Consider the following 21,145-nt stretch of genomic DNA (forward strand, 5'->3'; position numbering starts at 1 on the left):
CCCATCAAACAGATAACATGCTTTGTTACACATATACCCCATGTGTCTTTGAGTTATAAATCTTAGTGAGCAACACACTGAAATAATCTTAATTTATTCTATTGATATTTTTTTTTTTAAGGAAATCCTGACTCATAGGGATGGCAAAGTGGAAGCCATCCTTTCATAAGAGGATGACCACAGGTGTGCTTGCGGTCTTGGGCAAAAACTTGAGGCCACTACCTACTAGGAATCAGACTCTTTGGTTAACATTGATCTTGGCTACTTAGTACCTGTAAACTCTTGAATGTTAATCTTTACTTGAGCTTCAGTCTCCTAATCTATAAAATAATCAATATTCTTTTTTTATATGTATAAGTAAGATAGTGTTCAAAAATTCTTAAAATTATACTTGGAAATAGCAAACAGTCAAGGAATATTAAGTATTATGATTACTATTTTCAGGGCCATCTCTAGGTCTTAAACCTAGCACATACTAAGCTATGTCTTGTGGAAAAGTGGTAGAGGCCCAGCTAAGAAATGTAAATGACAGTCTGGCTGTGAAGAGCTTTGGATACCAGTCTAAAAAGTTTGGATTATTAGCCTCCAGGCAAAGGGAAGCACTGAAGGGTTCTAATGGGGGGAATGACAGGATGACACTTTTGTCTTAGAAATAGGGCTCTGGTTGCAGGATGGAGGGGGGATTTGGGCTGGAAACAGTCTCAAGTACATTGCAATTCATCTACGTCTTCAAAGAGAGAATGAACCTAATTTAATCTCAGTTATTGAATTGTCCTACATTTCTTTGATGCCTTCATTGTCTTTTGAGAAACATAATAGATTATTTCATCTTTATATAAAATGACCCCAAACTTCTATTCATTTTTTTTTTTCCTGCAGACAGGCTGTTTCAGCTGTCTGCATCTACATTTCAATATGCTTCTTGTTATACTATTAGCATTTTCTATGTATTACTTCTAAGCCATTATGAAGATTCAAAGAATCAAACTTGTTAGGACTGTGACTAAAACAATATTTGCATGGCTAAGAAATAGAGTTTCAGTGTAGACATATTTCTACTTATCAAAATTCAGTTTATACATTTTATAGACAGAAAACAAAACACTTTGCGACCCCATGGACTGTAGCCTATCAGGCTCCTCCGTCCATGGGATTTTCCAGGCAAGAGTGCTGGAGTGGCTTGCCATTTCCTTCTCCAGGGGATCTTCCCAACCCGGGTCTCCTGCATTGCAGGCAGACACTTTACCATCTGAGCCACCAGGGGTATGTGGCCAAAACTAGCTACAGATGAAGGCAAAATTGTCCCAGGTCTGACCTTCACCAATAGTGTGTAAATAGTGATATGTAATACTGTCACAGGATATGGGGGAAATGGAATTATGATGCTCCCCATTCTGTAAGTTGAAGCCCTCCTCTGAAGCAAAAGAACCAGAAATCAAGTCTTCGTCCTGCCTCTGACTCACATTTTTATCCACTGTAAACCATTTTCTTTCTAGCAATGGCTCTTGGTCCATATATTCACTGTAGAAGGAAAAAAAAAATTTTTTTTCATGCCTATCACTTGTTTATGACAAAACAGTGTTGATTTCCTGGAAGTAAGTGTGATGTTATTTTGGAGGTCAGCAATGAAGCATTATCATATGAAAATATTAAAAATATCACATTATTGATTTAGCTGGCCTAATGGAAACTGTGGGACATGGAGTCAACCCTAATCATGCTAGTAACAGGGAAAATAGAATAGAAATGGAAGTTGTCAAGCCCAAGACATGGCTACTGATAGCCAAGGTGGAACCCCAGGCTTGAGATGTCAAGTCCAGATGTTGGCTGAAGGCCATGGGACAGGAACAAAAAAGACAAGAAAAGAAGAGACAAATTAAAATATGTAGTATGGTCAGAGATAAGGAAAGCTGACAGACAGGAAACAGAAGACAAATCACCTGAAGTCCAAGGGAACAGTGGAAACCTAGAGAAAATACAGGAGTGAAAAGATTTTGCCAAAGACCTGTTTCCAGTTCTAGAACTGTTAACTGGCTTATTATAATCCCCATTTTAAAACCCCTAATAAAAGAGCACACTCCCAAGCCCCATAGATTTTCTCAAAAGACACCTTAAAAGTCTCAGTGATGACTGTAAGTGCCATGAGTAGTAATAGTGGTGCTCTGTTCTGTGAAGCCTATGCTTGGAAGTAGATATTTGATGTTTTCAACAATCTTGTATAGTCTCTCACAAGTCATGCAGCAGTAATTCATTAATAGTTCTTCAAAATAACCCCCAAATCTGTTACCATTAAAAACAGTTGTCTATCTTGAAGAGATATCTAATTTTGAAAGGAAATAGCTTCAGTTTCAAATATGAAACAGCTGTAAAAAATTGTATGTATGTACACATTTACATACAGTACAGACTCTTCTAAAGAATTCTCAATGGAGAAGAAATAACGATCTATTCTTCAAAGACATCATACAATAGTCGGACATCTGTATATATACATATATACAATAATTCATCCACATAATTTATCTGTTCGTTTACTTTGAGAGTCAGTTATATTCACTATAATCAGTATATCTAATTATTGAAATATGTTTCTATATAAAAGAAACACAGATGAATAACAGTTCTTAATTCTTTCATTGAAGCAATTTCAGTGCAGTATAATGGAATTAATATCTAATATTTCAGAAAGGAATTTACTGGCAAAATAATTCCATAGATAACCAAATTTCCTTTCTTCTTTCCTTCCTTCCTTTCTCTACTCTCTCTTTCTCGCTTTTGTGTTTCTCCACTAGAAATATTATTATCCAGCATAGAATCGATAAATAGCAAATAGCTAAAAATCACAACAACTAGTTCTTGGATGCCTGATATGCTGCAAGGTGCTCTTAGGTGCAGACACGACTATGGCCTAGACAGGGACCCCACTGTCACTGCCCATAGTCTGGTGTGGATCCAGACAAGGAGAGGGGACATTTCAATACAGCATGAGCAAATGCAAGACACATTACGTGCTACCAGAAAACAGGAGAGTCACAGACTCGATACTTGGGAGTAACAAACACTTCCTGAGGAGGCAGCATCTGAGGGGCCTGTGAATAAACAGGAGTCACTGCTTCGTTTTAAAATGAGGGCGGGAGAAAAGGACAAAAAGTGTTCTAAGCAGACAAAATATGCATAAAAATTCAGAAAAAAGGAAGCACCTAAAGAATATGAAAACCTTGCAGAGTTGGAGGTTTACAGGTAGGGGAGACTGTGGGGGTTGGTATGTGGCTCAGGGGTGATGGATAAGGGGGAGAGGTTTCCTAATAAATGCTATGGAGTTGGGACTTTAAGAAAAGTAAACATAGAAACGCTCATGAGTACAAATATTCAGTCATGTCCAGGTCACCTAAATATCTAGAATGCTTCCCAACCTCTGCTTTTAAGCACATCCTTATGAAAATCAAGACTACTTCAGCAGCAGGGACAGAGAAGCAGCCAGTTCACAGATGAAGACCTTATCAGCCACAGATTATTATTTGTTTTTTCCCCTGCCCATGGCTAAAATAAGGTTATAATACTCAAGTGCAGACTTAACAGATATGAAAAATAGTTTGGAATAGTCATGTAAGCTATTTTAACCCTGAATAGTATAATATTTGAAATTACATAAATCTTCCCCAGGCAGGGATTCTGGCCTCTGTGCACACTGCAGAGATTGCTGCCTGAAGAACACCCCCTGAATAGAGGGAGGCAGACCCTGAGGAACAAGAAGTGAGGAGACCTGGAAGGAGGTGTGCAAGTCTGCACAGACACATTTTCCCAGATCCTATGAGCATCTGGATGAAAGTGCAGAAGTGTGGGTTGCTCAGTTCTGTCTGACTCTCTGCAACCCCACAGACTGGAACCTGCCAGCTTCTCTGTTCACACGATTCTATAGGCAAGAATACTGGAGTGGGTTGCCATTCCTTTCTCCAGGGGATCTTCCCAACCTAGGGATTGAACCTGGATCTCCTGCACCGCAGGCGGATTCTTTATCATCTGAGCTAATGACACAAAGATTAAATAATGAGTTGGGAGGTTGTTTCTATTTCCGTTTGATTCAATTTCTACTGGAAATTTTTTTTGAGATCTTTCTAATGCAGTGACACTTGCTCTGTGGATCATTCCCATTGCTCTCTGGATACGTGTTTAGAGCAATGGTTCTAGCCTATTTCGAGTGCATGGAGCATTCTGAGAAATTACTGAGTTTTGACCCTTGACCTCTAAATATGCAATATATGTAAATGTAATCACACACAAAAAATTATACCTCAAATTTCAGAAAGCTCACAGATTCCCAGGGTCTATCCATGGACCCAGATAGGGATTGAGCCCAGGTCTCCCTCATTGCAGGAGGGTTCTTTACCATCTGAGCCACCAGGGAATCCCAAATAATGTAATAATGGTAGCAATAACTGAGTATGTATTATATTCATATTCCCACAGTCTACCCATGGACCCAGATAAATAATGCAATAATAGTAGCAAATTAACTGAATACATATTATATGCCAAGCACCCAGCTGAAAATTTCATATGCTTTATCTCATTCAATCCTCACAATAATAATCTGATGTAGTTACTATTTGTGTGTGTGTGTGTGTGTGCATGCGCATGTGTGTTAAGTCCCTTCAGTCGTGTCCAACTCTTTGTGACCCTATGGGCTGTAGCCCACCAGGCTCCTCTGTCCATGGAATTCTCCAGGCAACAATACTGGAGTGGGTTGCCACGCCGTCTTTCAGGGGATCTTTCTGACCTGGGGATTGAACTCACATCTGCGTGTGTCTCCAGCATTGCAGACAGATGCTTTACCCACTGAGCCACCTGGGAAGCCCAACTGAGGCTTCAAGGGATTAAATAAGGTTGCTTGGATAGAACGGCGGAGCCATCATTAAAGCCTAGGCAGGCTGTCTCCAGAGTCCAAACTCTTAATCACTGCCCAGATGACCCCTGGTCACATTTGTAGTTGAATGACACAGAATGACATGGAAATAAGACCATACTTAGATACAAGAGACATAGTTGTCATTCTGGTTGGGCTCTTCAGAGTAAAACAAGATAAAATTAAAAGGTTTTAAATCAAACGATGCATAGAAGGAAAATGCAATCAATAAACCTTCCCAAATATTTATTTCTAGGTATAAATATTTATATATAAATGCATATTTTAAAAATATAACATACTGAACTCATACTTGTATAATAATATATTGAAACTTTCTATATCAATACATGTATATATATTGGTAACAAGTATATTTCTATAGACATGCTTTATAATGACTGTGTAGTATGCCAATGAATGGATTGTAATGATTTGTGGACTACCTTATGTTTAAATATTCAAGTTGCTTTCAATTTTTCACCAATCATTTATGTCATATAAAATTCTTATTTTATTTCCTCATGTTAATAGAATTGTTCTATCCATCATAGGAATGATATGAGGACTGAATTGAATAATACTTAAGAGTAAGTCCCGTAAGGGAGAGCAGTATATTATCATTCCTCCTTTGAGGAAGGAAATATGTGTAGGTGATAGGAAAATGAAATGGTCACTTTGTGCACACAGATGAAATCATGATTTTGTGAAAATTCCCTACTGTTCTACTTTATCAACTATGAGCTCTATGCTTTACTACACAAAATAAAGATATGTAAGAAATGATCATTTTAAGAATAAGACAGCTAGATCACCAAAAACATTGTCTGATTATACAGTTAGTTTACAAAAATAAAAGAAGGAAAAGAAAACCACAGATTGGGAAATTTCAAGTATCTTTTTTTTTTTGGCTGTACCTCATGGCTTGTGGGATCTTAGTTCTCTGACCAGGAACTGAACCTGAGCTCCCTCCAATGGAAGTCTTAACCACTGGATCACTAAAGACCTTCGAGGAAAATTTTAACTACTATCCATGTAGGCTAAGAGCTGCTTGGGGTAGGAGGGAGGGAGTGAGAATAAAAAAGAGAAGATCTCACTACATTGTACTACTGGTACAAATGACAATGTACCAGTAAATGGTTTTCTAAATTTTTTTAGACTTCTATCTTAGTAGTAATATACACTGCATGACCCAAACTGAATTTGCACTGCCATCTGAGTATGCACTTGGATCTTCTTAAAAATCTGACTCAAGTGTATAAATTACTAATCAACATGGAGGTATGACTGGAAATTCTCATTAGGAGACTCAAAGGCTGACAGTTACATCTGTCCATAGAGTAACTGTCAGAAGAGTCCCATTCCCATTTGAACTGGTCTGTTATTGGTGTGCTTGATCTCAGAGAGAAAAGCACATGGAAAAAAAAAAAGAAAGAAAGAAAAGAAAAGCACACGAAAACTTGGGGATCACTCTCCTCTCTTCTGGCTACCACTCCCCACCTGCTAAATCCTTCTCTCAGACTCTACTACTCTCAGTGGCATCTCCAACTTCACTGATTTGCAAAGTAAAGTGTGTGTAGAAGTTGCTGCTCAAATACTGATCCAAACTTAGTATCATAGATTTTATATCTGGAAGGACCATCTACCCATGACTGGGTTTGGCTGTCTCTCTGGTTATGTAATGTGTTATAGATAATTTCCATATTACAACTAGACACATGGAGTCTTGAAGGATTAAATGAGTCTCCCAGGGAGGAGACCAGAAACTGTTTTCTGATTCCTTGGGCAATAAAAATAGCATCGAAATTGATGAAGGTTTAAAAAATATATTTCAAAGCAAAGGATAAAAATGTTTGGCCACGTATTTTTTTTTTTCCTACAAAATTCTGCTTTGAATATACTTTAAATGGGGAGAACACTGGCTTTATGTCATTTTATTCTTGGGAAAATAAGTTCTGCCACCAAAGTCAACAGTGTTTTCCAGATCTGTAAATTAACAAACCTGATGAGATATGTCTGTTTTCAGATATCCATGATAGAAGGAAGAGTGAGTACTCTATAAGTGCCTGTAAGTGTTCCTGAGGTCTTCCCCGGTGGCTCAGTGGTAAAGAATCTGCCTGCCAATGCAGGAGATGCAGGTTCGATCCCTGGGTGGGGAACATCACTTGGAAAAGGAATTGGCAACCCACTCCAGTATTCTTGCTTGGAAAATCCCATGGACAGAGGAGCATGGCAGGGATCCCATGTCCATGGGATCGCAAAGAGTCATCCCATGTCCATGGAATCGCAAAGAATCAGACATGACTTAGCGACTAAACAACAACAAGAGTCCCTAGAGAAAATGCTAATAAGCAATGAGAAAGCCCAAAGCCAGATGCCAAGAACAGAAGAGAGAGGCTGAGCTGTTCACATGGAAGTGAACCAATCTTCAGTCTGGGGGTGCCAGGTTACGAGAGGGGAAAAAAGACAGAAGGTAATCAGAGGAGTAAGAAAGAAGAAAAATGAAACATGAGAAAGATCACAAAGGGGTAAAATACTCAACAAACAAAAGGAAGAAGGGAAAACAGTATCAATTTTTCAAGTTCACGTACCTTTACCATCATACCTTTCATACTATCGTACTATCAGAGTCACCAGGGAAGCCATACCTACTTTTTAATTTTTTGCTGCCAAAATTGGGTTGTTTTTAATAATTAACTCAGATATCAACTTCCTTTATATAAATGAACCTGAATATGTCTACCTTGTATATTTTGGGACATTCTGTTTTTTTGTTTGTTTGTTTTTTAATTGCAGGATAATTGCTTTACAATGTTGTGTTGGGTTTTGCCATAAAGCAACATGAATCAGCCACAAGTACACATATGTCCCCTCTCTCCTGAACCTCCTCCCTAGCCCTCCATTCCATCCCATCCTTCTAGGTTGTCACAGAGCACCAGGTTGAGCTCCTTGTGCTATACAGGACATTCCCACTGGTTATCTATTTTATACATGGCAGCTTATACATGTCAATGCTATTCTCTCAATTCATCCCACTCTCTCCTTCCCCGGTTGTGCTTTAAGTCTGTTCTTTATGTGTGTGTCTCTATTCTTGTCCTGCAAATAGGTTCATCAGTACCATTTTTCTAGATTCTGTATACGCACATAATATAAGAAATTTGTTTTTCTCTTTCTGACTTACTTCATTCTGTGTAACAGGCTCCGTGTTCATCCACCTCACTAGAACTGACTCAAATGCATTCCTTTATATGGATGAGTTATATTCCATTGTATATATGTACCACAACTTTATCCATTCATCTGTCAATGAACATCTATATTGCTTTTATGTCCTAACTATTGTAAATAGTGCTGCCATGAATATTGGGGTACATGTGTCTTTTCCAATTATAGTTTCATCAGGGTATATGCCCAGCAGTGGGATTGCTGGGTCATATGGTAGTTTTATTCCTAGCTTTAAAAGGAATCTCCATACAGTTCTCCATAGTGGCTGTTTCAATTTACATTCCCACCAGCAGTGCAAGAGGGTTCCCTTTTCTCCCCATCCCTCTCCAGCATTTACTGAAACATACCTACTTTTAATCAGGCTCTTCCCCTTTTTTCTAAGGGCAATGCTCCTGTTTGGCCTGGAAGCTCACTGATTGATTACATGAGCCACCTCCTCTGTAACTTTCTTTTTAAAAAACATTTATTTATAATAATTGGAGAATAATTTACAATATTGTGATGGCTTCTGCCACATTTTGATATTTGGCAAAACTAATACAATTATGTAAAGTTTAAAAAAAAATTATCCCTAGTTTGAATACCTTTTGGAAACATTAAGTAAATGAAAATACTGTTTTCTCCCACAACCTTAAAATGTAAGGATCTTTCAAAATTCTTTTTAATTGCAAATAAATAGCTTATGATCTATAAATATTTAGCAGCCATCACATTTGTTCAACAGAGATTGTCAACTGCATATGGTATGCCAGACCCTGCTTTAGGTGCTGGGTTCTTGCCAGCTTTCAGTCAAGTGGTTGTAAACACCTCCACATAAACTATCAAGGAGTATTCACTTTTTGAGAAACCTGTAAGTAAAGTCTGCTTCACAGTAGTTTTGGAGCTACAAAAAAGGTTATAAAGGTAGTGCCTGTGCACCCCTCCGTAAGTTGTCCCCTTCGCTATCATCTTACTTTACATTTATCACAACTAAGGACCCAACATTCATGCATTACTGTTAACTAAACTCCACACTTTGATTTCATTTGTTTTTCTCTAAAGTCCTTTCGACTATTTTAGGATCTCATCCAGATGAGTTACATTTAGTCCTCATGTCTTCTTAAGCTCCTCTTGGCTGTGACAGTTGTTCAGATTCCTTGTTTTTAAGGACCTTGACATTTTTGAGCAAAACTGGGCAGGTGTTTTGTAGAATGTTCAAGATTGGTTTGTCTGGTGCTTTTTTATGACAAAGACCGGCGTTACAAATTTTGAGAAGAATATCATGGAAGTGAAATACCCTTCTTATAATGTTTTATCAGAGGATAAATGACATCAAAGTGCTTTATCACTGCTGATGTTAACCTTGATCAATTGGTTAAGGCACTGTTTGCCAGGTTTCTCCATTGTAAAGTTATTATTTTTCCCTTTCTATACTCTATTCAGGGAAGATCCCCTGGAGGCGGGCATGGCAACCCACTCCAGTATTCTTGCCTGGAGATTCTCATGGACAGAGGAGACTGGTGGGCTACAATCCCTAGGGTCACAAAGAGTCAGACACGACTGAAATAACTTAGCATGCATGCATGTGTGTTCTATTGGACTGTAGCCTGCCAGGCTCCTCATCAGTGGGATTTTCCAGGCAAAAACACTGGAGTAGGTTGCCATTTCCTTCTCTAGGAGATATTCCTGACCCAGGGATCAAACATGCTTCTCCTGCATTGCAGGTGGATTCTTTACCACTGAGTCATCTGTGAAGCCTCAGCAAGTCATTAATTCCAGTCACAACTCAAGGATATGGTGGGAGTGGGGATGGGAGACAATTGAACTCCATCTCCTGGAGGAGAGAATACCTATATATACATATATATATATATATATATTTTTTTTTTTTTTGGAATTCTTCTGTGAGAAAAACAATTTTCTCCTCCATTTATTTATTTAAATGGCGTATGTATTCTTTAGTCTATATACTTTGCATGGGTTATCTAGTGCTATGTTTTTTGTTTTGTTGCTCCCACCATTATAGTTTTGACCACTGGGAGGCCTTCCAAGTTGGCTTCTGTGTTCTGTGATATGTCCTTAACTTTCTTTGTTTGAGTACTTCCTTACTTCCTGATACCACAAGATACTCTGGGTTCATCTTGCTTATTTCCCATCCCAACCCTAGAATCAATTTTCCAGTGAGCACTGGATCTTTTTTAATTGGAAAATGGTATTAGAAATCAGAAAAAGAGAAATAGTCTTCATTATAACACTGTAAAGATTCTGTTTTCGCCTTTGGGGGAAAAAATAGATTTTTTTCCCCCTCAGGAAAGAATAGCTTTTTCTATTGCTGTGTGTGTATATTAGTTGTTCAGTCATGTCTGACTCTTTGTGACCCCATGGACCGTAGCCCACCAGGCTCCTCTGTTCATGGAGGTCTCCAGGCAAGAACACTGGAGTGGGTAGCCATGCGCTCTTCCAGGGGATCTTCCTGATGCAGGGATTGAACCCCGGTCTCCTCCATTGTAGGCAGATTCTTGACCACCTGAGCCATCAGAGAAGTCCTTTTATATTCCTTAATGCTCTTAAGACAGCTAAAGGACCGGTGTATTTTTTGAACAATGGGCAGAGAACTAATGTCTGCTTGATCAGACAGTAAATGGGAATAATATTTATTATTTGAACAATTTAAGAAGATTAATGGGAAAATCACTGTGAAAATATCCTTTTCCACAAGCACCTCTTGCAAACTCTAACGACAGAGGTACCTTCCAATTACTACAATCTCAACCATCATTCAGTTTTTCAGTTCTTGAATGGCATAAAGAATAAAGTTAATGTGGAAAGCAGACATCTAACATGCGTGCAAAGTGCTGTCTCTTCAGTTGTATCTGACTTTTGCGATTCTATGGACTATAGCCCACCAGGCTCCTCTGTCCATGGGATTCTCCAGGCAAGAATACTGGAGTGGGTTGCCATTCCCTTCTCCAGGGGATCTTCCTGACCCAGGGATCGAACCTGTGTCTCTTACCTCTCCAGCACTGGCAGATGGATTCTTTACCACTAGTGCCACCTGGGAAGCCTGTCTAATATGCAGTTTTCTTTTATAAACTCAGCTTTCTTAGATGAATAAATATTTTAATTATTGACGTTAATAAATACAGCTCACACTTACTGCAGACTTCAGTATGCTAGCTTCTTTACACACATATTCCCATATATGCAGGAGATGCAGAATTTGAGATGCAAAATATTTATGAGCCCAGAGTCAAAGTCATATGCAGAAAACTAAATCAAACAACAACAAATCCCCCTCACCTCTGCCTCATCCTAAATAACCAAAGGCAAAAGGTTTTAATCTTTTTTGTTAGGTAAGTAAATTAAGAAAAGAATATAAGCAAGTGAATGCTTTTTAAAAAGTACAGTGGTAGCATGAAACTTAGAAAGAGTCAAGTCACACTGTTTAATTTTTTGATGAAGAGACTAGAGCTCACAAGACTTGGCAGCTTTCCCACACCTTCACTCTGCTGATTAATGGCAGAAGCAAGACTGGAGCTCAAGGCTTTTGGTTCCCAGTTCTACACACTTTCCTCTAATTTTGTTATCTAAGTCAACTGTTGAAGTCAAGAACCATTTTGGGTTTTGACCACCAATTTCAACATATGGGTTCCCCCATGCACACTGACAAATGACGCTGTGGACAGTGGCTGGGTGTCCTGCAATCCAACTCAATTGTTTTCCAGTCTATTAGAGATGGCATCAGATTCTAAAAGGAAAGAGTTCAGTTCTACCAGACTGCACCTCCTTCCCATTTCCAACACCAAACTCCAGGCTGTCACCTGAGCTTCTGATCCACTGGCCATACACTGGGGGCCCCAGTGATCCCCTCCTTGGGCTTCAGATGCTAGTCTAGGTTGTTACTCGTACTTCTGACCAACTGGTTACCAAGCAAGTTCCTACCATCTCTCCTTTAATTTGCTGGAGTGGCTCACTGGACTCAGAAAATATTTGATGTGTTAGATTACTGGCTTATTACCAAAGGATATGACTCAGAAAGAGCCAGATTGAAAGAGATGGGCAAGGTATGTGGGAAGGGGCACATACTTCATGGCAAATAGAAAGGGCTTCCATGCCCTTTCCAGGTATCAGTCTCCCCAAATCTCCATGGGTTCACCAACCCAAAAGCTCTCTGAATCCAGTCCCTTTGAGATTTTTGGAAGGCTTCATTACAAGGACACCATTGTTCATATCACTCAGTCAGTCAATTCAGGTGCTCAGTCATATCTGACTCTTTGCTACCTCATGGACTGCAGCACACCAGGCCTCCCTGTCCATCACTAACTCCCAGAGTTTACTCAAACTCATGTCCATTGAGTTGGTGATGCCATCCAACCATCTCATCCTCTGTCATCCCCTTCTTCTCCCGCCTTCAATCTTTCCCACCATCAGGATCTTTTCCAAAGAGTCAGTTCTTCCCATCAGGTGGCTAAAGTATTGGAGTTTCAGATTCAGCATCAGTCCTTCCAATGAATATTCAGGACTGATTTTCTTTAGGATGGACTGGTTGGATCTCCTTGCTGTCCAAGGGACTCTCAAGAGTCTTCACCAACACCACAGTTCAAAAGCATCAATTCTTCGGCGCTCAGCTTTCTTTATAGTCCAACTCTCACATCCATACATGACTACTGGAAAAACATAGCTTTGACTAGATGAAACTTTGTTGGCAAAGTAATGTCTCTGATTTTATTAAGCTGTCTAGGTTGGTCATAACTTTTCTCCCAAGGAGCAAGTGTCTTTTAATTTCATGGCTGCAGTCACCATCTTCAGTGATTTTGGAGCCCCCCAAAATGAAGTCTGTCACTGTTTCCCCATCTATTTGCCATGAAGTGATGGGACCAGATGCCATGATCTTAGTTTTCTGAATGTTGAGCTTTAAGCCAACTTTTCCACTCTCCTCTTTCACTTTCATCAAGAGGCTCTTTAGTTTCTTCTTCACTTTCTGCCATAAGGATGGTGTCATCTGCATATCTGAGGTTATTGATATTTCTCCCACAATCTTGATTCCAGCTTGTGCTTCATAACTCAATGTCCATTCTCTCTCCCCTCTCCAAGGTCAGGGGTTAAGACCGAAAACTCCAAGGCTCCCATGGCTCCACTAGCAACCAGCCTCCATTCTTGATGCGGGCCAAAAGTCACTCATTAACATAACAAAAGACACCTTTATTAGTCTCAATGAATTTGCAGCTATTCCAGGAGTTTATAGCTCAGTTGGTAAAGAATCTGCCTGCAATGCAGGAGACCCAGGTTCAATCCCTGGATTGGGAAGATCCCCTGGAGATGGGAATTGTAACCCACTCCAGTATTGTTGCCTGGAGAGTGGTGTGCAAAGAGAAGCTGGTAGGCTACATTCTATGGGGTCACAAGAGTCAGACATGACTTAGTGACTAAACCACCACCACCACCACCACCACCAGGAGTTTTGGGAGCTATGAGCCAGGAACTGTAGGCAAAGACCAAATATAAATAAAATATATTTGGGTTATTTAAATGACCAAATATATATATTTTTTTGTATAAATTACAATGTCAAATATTGCAATATCCTGGGATATAACTAGTGGCATTGCTAGAAATCAAACACAGAGTTCAGTAAGGTATAAACCCTAAAGATGCTGTATATAGATTGATGCAACCTTCTCCTGGCATGAAATGAAAAGTTTGTAACTTTAAGTTAATGGCATTAGTACAGTTTCTATGAGATGATTGTTTTTGGCCCTCCTCCTTCTTCTTTTTTTTCTCTTTCCTTGCTTTCTTCTCTCTTTTTAGCTTCCTACCTTCTCTCCTCCTTGCTTCTCCTTCTCTCTGATATTCTATAAACACTGGCACATCTGACACCAGGGTTAGACCAGGGAGTAGGTAGAATAAAGAGTCCACGTTTCTGTGAGGTCAAAACTTCTTGACTGAGCTGATTGTTAAACAGCAATAGAAAACCCTACTGGGAAGAATGCCACAGGGAGATGGTACTTAAAACCATGCAGCCTTTTCCATTACTAGAGGCAAATTTCCTTGGATGATAATCAGGTAACTTACCCAGTCACAGGCAGGATAATTATTCCCTTTTGCTCTTATTGGGAATCAGGGACAGAACCAGAGTTACCATACAGCCTTGAAAACTTGAAAATGTAGTCCTGTCCCCTAGAGCCCCCACAGTTGTTCCTCCTACCGTGTGTGTGTGTGTGTGTGTGTGTGTGTGTGTGTGTGTATGAGTGTGTGTGTCTGTGAGAGAAAAAGAGATACACACACAGGCCCAGAGAGAAAGAGCAAACTGAAGCAAAAGGGCAGTGTGTATTATTCTTTTAACATTTACTCCATTATGGATTACATTGTTTCAAATGCAACGCAAATGAATTTCATTACTAGAAAAGTTGCTGCTGCTAAGTCGCTTTAGTCGTGTTCGACTCTAGGCAGCCCACCAGGCTCCCCCGTCCCTGGGATTCTCCAGGCAAAAACACTGGAGTGGGTTGCCATTTCCTTCTCCAATGCATGGAAGTGAAAAGTGAAAGTGAAGTCACTCAGTCGTGTTCGACTCTTCGCGACCCCATACACGGCAGCCCACCAGGCTCCTCCATCCATGGGATTTTCCAGGCAAGAGTACTGGAGCGGGTTACCATTTCCTTTTTCAACTAGAAAAATTAAATAACCCAAAATATAGGGCATAGGAAATCCAACCCTTAATGTATTTATTATTAGATTCCACAGACATGTATTACCCTGGGAACTTGCTATAAAATTTTCTGAACACTTGCTCTTGATTTCTGTATTGACCTCATCATACAAACAAACAACAATCAAAATCAGTGCACCAACTGGCTTTGAGTAGCATTGCTGTGCTGCTGTGTGCTTAGTCACTCAGCTGGGTCTGACTCTTCGCGACCCCATGGACTGTAGCCCGTCAGGCTCCTATCCATGGGGATTTTCCAGGCAAGAATACTGGAGTGGGTTGCCATTTCCTTCTCCAGGGGATCTTCCTGGCCCAGGGATTGAACCTGGGTCTCCTGCATTGCAGGCAGATTCTTTACCCTCTGAGCCACCAGGAAGGATGAGCCTTTTAAAAACTAGCTTTTATGATCATTATGTTGGGATCATACTTTCTGAATACTAAACACATTTGAATCCTCTTTGATGTTAAACAAGTATGAGGTCTAATTCCCATAACTGAGAATCCATTCTTTTATGCATTCAACAAAAACAGTTGTGTAGACACTAGGGATTCATTAGGGCATTAGATAGAGCTCCTGCCCTCATGGGACTAGTAACCACTTTTATTTTAGAGAGAGGAGGGTTAGTGACTTTGTCCATAAGAAGTACTTCAATCTGGTTGAAAGTGATCCATTAATTTTACTTTGGGCCCTGCAGATGCTAATGAGTTAGGACCACATAGGGATTAAATCCGTTGAAAACTCAGAACTTAATTTATCCAGTACTAATCACCTACAGGCTCACCTCCTAGAAAGCCACATGAAAGCAGCTGCAGCTGAGTGATTCAGGCCATGGATTTTGATAAGAGGACTGAGGGATGACAAATGTCACCATCCAGCACATTATGTAGTCTGTGACCTGAATCCCATAGATTATGCCGGGCGAGGGCTTGTGCTACCCCAACCATGATTTGTTGTTGTTCAGTCACTCAGTTCAGTTCAGTTCAGTCACTCAGTCATGTCTGACTCTTTGTGACCCCATGAATTGCAGCACGCCAGGCCTCCCTGTCCATCACCAACTCCCAGAGTTTACTCAAACTCATGTCCATTGAGTCGGTGATGCCATCCAACCATCTCATTGTTGCCCTCTTCTCCTCCTGCCCTCAGCCTTTTCCAGCATCAGGGTCTTTGACTGTGGATGTACAAATCAACCAACCAGTTAGCCATATTTCAACCACACAGCTTGGACTCCCAAATGTTTGTTTCTGTGACCATGGGTGCTTGGCCAACGAGCCAGGGCCAGAGCTGAGGTTACACCCATCATATTGCTGGTGTGTGTCAGTCCCTGACTATGCCAGGTAGAAGCTGGTATTTCCCAGTCTCTCAGCTCAAAGGTCTGGGGTTCCTCTCTGGAGATTGATGCTCATACCTCTGGAATCCCTGGCCAATGCTCCAGGGTGCGACAGGCAGTGGGGCAAGGCACATTTACTATTGACCCCATCTCTGAGAATTTCTCTTTAATAACCTGCTCTGGTAGTCTTGGTAGATCTGCTTGGCTGTTGGCTAGATTTCTGTGATTATCTACCAACAGTAAGAGGCATAAACCTTTCACTAGGTGAGGTCTGAGCAAGTACCAGAGAAGCTCTAGTGAAGATGAGTCTTTTTCATTGCTCAGTTGCTCAGTCGTGTCTGACTCTTTTGCAACCCTATGGACTGTAGCCTACCAGGCTCCTCTGTCCATGGAATTCTCCAGGCAAGAATACTGCAGAGGTTTGCCATTTCCTTCTCCAGGGGATCTTCCCCACCCAGAGATTGAACGTGGGTGGTACAGAGAGGTCACAACTCAGGATAAGATTTGACAGAAGAACTAAGACCTTGGGATATGTGAATCTAAGGAGCCTTAGAATAGTCCAGAAGGAATCTGCTCCAGGGCAGTGGAGGAGCCCAGGAACACATTCTACAGTGAAAACAGGAGCAGAGCAGTCTATCCACATTAAGCGCAGTGGAATCAGCAGGTAAAACTCAATCCCATAGGTTTATGATTTGGAAAGTTGCCAGAGCAGAATGGCTATTGCTTTCACCAGTGCATTCTTACGAGGAAAAATGATTGACAGGTAACTGCACGGCAGACCGTAACAGGCAAGTAGTAGGAACACAAAGATAAAGAGAGAATCCATATTCAGGAACTATGGCTACTGAAGGAGACCAAGTCTAAAGTGATAAATGATCAGTTACACATACAATGCTCTGAAGGTACAGAAAAACAAACAGCAACCACTATTTGAGAAAAATCAGGAGGACTTCACAGAGGAGCTGCGCCTCAAAGCAAGGGTCTATGGCCTGTTTGAGGAAATCTCACACAGGACCCTATGAGCTGCCTTCAGTTAAGATTTACCTGTTTTGGGACTTCCCAGTTGGCCCCCTGGTTAACAATCTACATTGCAACACAAGGGGTACACTTTTGATCCTGGGGGCTAAGATCCCACATACCTCATGGTCAAAAAAACCAAAACATGAAACAGAGCAATATTGTAACAAATTCAATAAAGACTTTTAAAAAATGGGTCATAATAAAAAAAAAGATATATATATTTCTAGTTCATGCACGGACGTTTTCCTGAAAACCTTGGGATCCACATACATGGTACACCATTGACATTTGTAAAAAAAAATTTTTGATGTTCTAGAATCCCTGAATCCATGAATACTGATTAAGATATAGAGGATGAATAATCAGTCAAGCTTACTCACCCTTCTACATTTGAGCCATGTGGAAGCACACACAGATGTGGCCAAACTTGGAAAGGTGGAAAGTGCAACCATGAATCCAGTGTGTTCTAGAGAAGGGTTTTCCCATGCTCCAGAGAGGCAGTGCTGCTGCTGGACAGGGAGTGAGGTTCATCGCATCCCAGGAAGATGATGAAGGCACACTTGGTTACCTGGGAGACACAGCAGAGGTGACACAGAAGGAAGGGGTTGGTACCTGCCCTCATGTTACATGACCTAATGAGTCACCATGGGCCCAGATGGATTCCTTGTGGCTGGAAGGAACTGGAGCATGTATCTTCTACTCAACACACTCACTGCATCCCTGGCACAGAGCTCAGAGCATCACACACACATTAGTATTCACTTGTCACCAAAATCCTGTGAGTTGGAAACCAGTATGTCTCTGAAATGGGAAAACAGAGCCTGGGGAAGTTAAGGGCATACAAACTCAGAAGAGATAGACTTGAGGGTTAACCCAGAATTATCCATCACCAGAACCTTCTGCTTTGGGCAGTTCGATCCTTCTTCATTCTCAATTAAAGATCGAGCCCTGTTGGTGGAATTTGCGCAGAGATGAAAAAGACTGATGCACTTGGGACCTTGAGGTTCTAACAGAGGACCACAGGGACCTGCTGCTCTTACAGAGGACCATGCTTGTCTCCTAAGCAGCCAGAGAATTAAGACAGGGGCTCCCAGGCCAAGTGTTGTCAGGAATCTGGTTTTTGCCTTTCTCAGGTTAATGTGGCCCATGACAGGAATTATTCATGTCAGGGACGAATATATGTTACTAGAAATAGATTACTTTAGGAAGTCAGATTTATCCATTTTAAATAGAAGTAGAGGAAACTGGAAGTAAGAACAGCAGCTTCATCTGTGGTTGAATCATGCACCATAATTAAGCCTTCTCATTTCCTACTCTTTCCTTCTTCATTTTGCAAATGTCTCCATCTGTGACTCATCTTTTTGCAGCAACACTACCCCCTCATATTTCTTTTTCTTATCTTGCTATATTCTCCATCAACCCTGTCTTTTAACTTTTCTAGGAAGAGCCTACTGATTTTTAAAATTATCAAAGAGAAAGATGGAAGAGACAGCTCTTGGAGAAACATTAAAAATTCATATCAAATAAGTCAAGGTCCTAGATAAAGCCAGAGGTTATAACTTTGTAACTGATGTTACTGAGAACATGATATACATAAATTAGTACCACATATTATTTTCAGAGCCTAAGTTTTGGTTGGAAGTATTCTAGATATTGGGGATATGAAAATAAATCAGACACAAAATATTTGGGGTATTATAGGCTGAGTGTGTCATTCCCAAGTTCATATGTTGGAGACGGGGTCTTTCGGTGGTAATTAGGTCATGATGTAGAGCCCTCATGAATGGGATTAGTGTCCTTATAAGAAAAGCATGAGAGAGATGGTCTCCCTCTGCCAGATCAAAATATAAAAAGACAGCCATCTGCGAACTAGAAAGAGGGCTTTCATCAGGAACCTAACTGGCTGGCATCTTGAGTTTGAACTTCCCAACTTCCAGCACTGTGAGAAATAAATCTTTGTTGCTTAAGTTATCCAGTCTATTTGTCCATGTAGCCCAAGCTAAGACCAAGACTTAAAAAGATAATGTCAAGGGACTTCCCTGGTGGTCCAGTGGCTAAGACTCCATGCTCCCAGTGTAGAGTGCCCAGGTTCAATCTCTGGTTAGATCCCACATACAGCAACTAAGAGTTTTCATGCCACAACTAAAGATCCCACATACTGCAACTGACACTTGGTACAGCCAAGTAAAAAATTAAGTTTTTAAAAAAGATAATGTCAATAAATATGATATGTGTTATGACAGAGATATAGGCACGTGACTACAGGAGCTCTTCATCCAACCCAGGGGTTTCAGGAAAGTTTCTGAAGAAAAAGATAACCTCTGAGCTCATTCATTAAGCATGAATTAGAATTAATTGGGGGCAGATAAAAGAGTAAGGGATGGGGAAAAGAGTATTTCAGTCCCAGCAAAGGCACGGAGGAATGGAACCACCTGGTATGTCTGGAGAATTACACACAGTGCAATGTTGCTAAAAGTCAAAGTTGCAGTTGATGAGAGAGAAGAGTAAGGCTGGGGAAACAGCCAAGTAGAGAGAGCTTTTAAAGAGCATGCATTTCATCCCTTAGGTGCTGGGAGACTGGGTCCAGAAGGAATTTAAGAAAGAGAATTGACATAATCACATAGTATTTTAGAGTGATAACCTGGTTGGTTAAAAAAAAAAACAAAAAAGGAGAGATCTGATCTGAAGGGTGAAACACTAGACCTGAGACTCCAGGCAAGAGGGGAGGGGATGGGGCCTTGCACTGGGCCCTCGTGGTGTGGATGGAGGAGACATAAAGCTGTCAGCACTTGGATAGAGGGACTGCATGAAGTGCAGGAATACAAATCTTTCCTGAGACTCTTCTTGAATTGCTGTTTATGAATGAATAGCAAAGGTTACCCTAGTCAGAATGTTGAAACCCTACAGAGATCTTTCTGCCATTCATCTTTACAGACCATATTGGATCCCAATGCAGTCCTTTCTCCCTGTGCTTGGGGTCCAGGGATTCAATTGCTCTCCGCCAGTAACTCTAGCATCCTGTTGTTTTTTTGGAGGACTTTTTCCTCCAGTCTAGGTGTAGTATGGGTCCCAGGCTTCCCTTTTTGAAGAATTATTTATGTATTTGTGTATTTATTTATTTGGCTGCTCTGAGTCTTAGTTTTGGCTTGCAGGATCTTCCTTGCATCAGTTGGGCTTCTTAGTGGCGGTATACAGGGTCTAGTTACCTGATCAGATTGAACCCGGGCCCCCTGCATTGGGAGCTTGGAGCTTACCCATGGGATCACTAACAAAATCCTTCAGGCTTCCCAAATATCTTCTTTGCTTGCTACCTCCAAAGACAAATACACCTTTTCTTCATAGCACTTACTGTGTTTGCACTCTTTATTTAATGCTTCCTCTTCTGCAAGTCAGAGAATGCAATGGCACCCCACTCCAGTACTCTTGCCTGGAAAATCCCATGGATGGAGGAGCCTGGTGGGCTGTAGTCCATGGGATCGCTAAGAGTATCTATTCTTGGTGGCAACCGTCAAACACTAACTGTTCAACTGGAGCTCGAGAAGAAATAGGAGAGAGGTTGACAAGATGACTGAAAGCTTAGGGAAGGGAAATTGGCAGGAAGCCCAAGGCTGGGCAACTGAAAAATGAGCCAAGTCACACGTGGGTGACTGTCTGTCTAGAACTTCATCACTGAGCCTGCTGCTACACTATTGGACTCAGAGTTCTGTCAGCATGACATTTCTGAAGAATGTCAATTTGTTTCTGAGCCATTGTCATGTGCCCTCAAAGCTGAAATTCCTAGAAAAGAGCATGTCTGGTTCTGAATGCTGGTGATAGAAAAGAACGAAGGTTTCCTACTAACTTCTTCAGTGGGAAAGTGCGAAGCAAGGCCCTCTCTTCCCCTGACAACTTTCTAGATTTTCCTGCCCCTCAAAAGGGTGAATTCTTTGTTGTATATCTCCCTATCTCTACATTTAGAGATATACACACACATACATACATAGACAC

General features: G+C 40.8%; 1 protein-coding gene across 2 annotated transcripts in view; it reads right to left on the reverse strand.

Annotated features, from left to right (window-relative positions):
* Positions 1-21,145, reverse strand: part of LOC102408857 — a 432,924-nt gene that overhangs the window by 72,591 nt on the left and 339,188 nt on the right. Inside the window, exon 5 of one of the 2 annotated variants that reach the window (XR_006639893.1) lies at positions 17,539-17,726. The exons of the other annotated variant lie outside the window; for it this stretch is intronic. The gene's annotated coding sequence lies outside the window, so the exon portion shown is untranslated. The remainder of the gene's footprint in view (positions 1-17,538; positions 17,727-21,145) is intronic. 2 annotated transcript variants of the gene reach the window in all.

The sequence above is a fragment of the Bubalus bubalis genome, chromosome 13, assembly GCF_019923935.1.
Source record: "Bubalus bubalis isolate 160015118507 breed Murrah chromosome 13, NDDB_SH_1, whole genome shotgun sequence".
Lineage (NCBI taxonomy): Eukaryota > Metazoa > Chordata > Mammalia > Artiodactyla > Bovidae > Bubalus > Bubalus bubalis.